This window comes from Mus caroli, unplaced genomic scaffold, assembly GCF_978045245.1.
Source record: "Mus caroli unplaced genomic scaffold, Mus_caroli_1 scaffold_9, whole genome shotgun sequence".
Classification (NCBI taxonomy): domain Eukaryota; kingdom Metazoa; phylum Chordata; class Mammalia; order Rodentia; family Muridae; genus Mus; species Mus caroli.
The window spans coordinates 81,350,306-81,352,380 of record NW_028227264.1 but is presented as its reverse complement, the minus strand read 5'-3'; the positions used below and the strand labels follow the sequence as shown (position 1 = coordinate 81,352,380).

The 2,075-nt window shown below is 40.6% G+C and overlaps 1 pseudogene; it reads left to right on the top strand.

The window, feature by feature from the left end:
* Nucleotides 1-1,102: 1,102 nt before the first annotated feature.
* On the top strand, nucleotides 1,103-1,871 carry LOC147002696 (la-related protein 1B pseudogene; annotated as a pseudogene).
* Nucleotides 1,872-2,075: the final 204 nt, after the last annotated feature.

Below are 2,075 nucleotides of genomic sequence, written 5' to 3'. Positions count from 1 at the left end.
TTGTTAAGGAACACTACGAAATTTTAAATATCACATTGAAACCCATACATTAACAGTGGGAGACTTCAATACACCACTCTCACTAATTCATAGGACATCCAGACAGACACTAAGCAGAGAAATAATAAAACTATGAGACACTATGAATCAAATGGTCCTGGCAGAAAATCTTACAATATTTCACCAAAACAGAAAATTATATACATCTTTTTTTAGCATCCTGTGAATCCTTCTCCATAATTGACCATATAGTCGATTAAAAACAAAGTTTCAACAGATACAAGAACATTGAAATAATGACTTATATTTTATTCTAACAACACAGATTAAAGCTGGCCGTCAATACAAACACTGGAAAACCTACACACTTATGGAATTGAACAACTCCGTATCCATTGATCTCTAGATCAGGAAAGAAATTAAAGACTTTCTAAAATGCAATGAAAATGAAGGCACTGCATACCGATGTGGATAGGGCACAATGAAAACAGCGATAAAAGAAAATTGCACGACACTAATTGCCTCCATAAGAAAACTACAAAGTTCTCATACAAGCAACTTAATATCACACCTGAAGGTCTAGGAAAAATAAAAAGTAAGCACACCAAAGGGAGTAGAAGGCAGGAAATAATCAAAATCATTTCTGAAATCAATCAGTTAAAAACAAAGAAAAGAATACAAAGAATCTAGGAAACCCATAGCTGATTCTTTGAGAAAATCAAGATAGACAAACTAACCGAGAGACAGAGAGAGACAGTATTCATATAAACAAAATGAGAAATGAAAAGTGATACATAATAAATGACACTCAGGAAATTAAAAGAATCATTAGGTCTTACTTTAAAAGCCTGTCCTCACCAGCACTGCGGGACCCACTGGAGGATACCCTAGAGGACTCAGGGGCTGCTGTCACGAGGAAGAGCTGCTGCCACCGCCGCTGCTGCTAAAGGGGAATCCCTGAGCCAAGAAGCTGCTGAGTACCAGTTCTTCATGGGCATCGGCGTGCTGCCGCCCGCTCAGGACTACCATGAGGCCGAGCTCAGTTCCCCCCCAAATTATAAAAGCAGGAAAACTCAAGACAAAAAAAAAATCCAACAAGGCTAGTGATTTCAGTGATATGGCAAACTGGCAAACACCAGGTGAATTGGTTAGCACAGGGTCTCAGAGTGTTATCAACCAAGGAAGTAAAAAGCCACAAAAGAAGACAAGATTGGAAAAAGAAGCAACAGTGAGAGCAGTGAGAACCCGGGAAGTAAAACTAGATGGTTCTATAGAGAACGTCAGCCAGGATTAGGCTCATTCAAGCAGCCAACGGAAGAGAGCTAATAAGCACAAATGGATGCCACTCCAACTTAGATGATGTGAGACCAGACAGCCAGGAAAGACCTGGGTCCCGGAACAGCTCTAGATGTCAACCTGAAGCAAATAAACCAGCGCACAGTAATAGAAATAGTGAAATACGAAGCTGGAGACGGGATAAAGAAAAGAGAGATAGATGATTAAGATGAAGTATCCAGTGTGAGAAGTGAGGATGGTACCATCCGAAGTTCCACTAGAGACAGGGGAAGAGGCCGAAGTCGAGGAAACCCTAGATTGAACTCTGATTATTCATATGGTTATTGAGAGCTAGGGGAAAGGACTGAGCAGCCATTGCCTACGGAGATTAATGCCAGCATGATGTTTTACTATGATGATGGCACAGGTGTGCACGTGTATCCTATGGAAGAAACACTGCTTAAAGAATACATTAAGCGCCAATAGAGTATTACTTCAGCATAGAGATCTTGGAACGGGACTTGTATCTTCGAAGAAAGATGGATGAACAGGGAGAAGGTTGGGCCAGACCTCAGTGGAGAAAACCTTTACAATAATGATGTGAGACAGACCAGAGGACTGCTGTTACTGTAGGAGCCTCTCCTTTCTGTGGCATTAGCTTATGCTGCGTGGACTACTTTATTCATGGTGGGGGAAGTTAATTGTTATCTTTGGGGAAATACTGCATATTCTATTCTTTGTTTCCAGGCATTTATACTTTGCCCAGATCAATAAAGCAGTAAAAGAGAGGATTGAGTAGC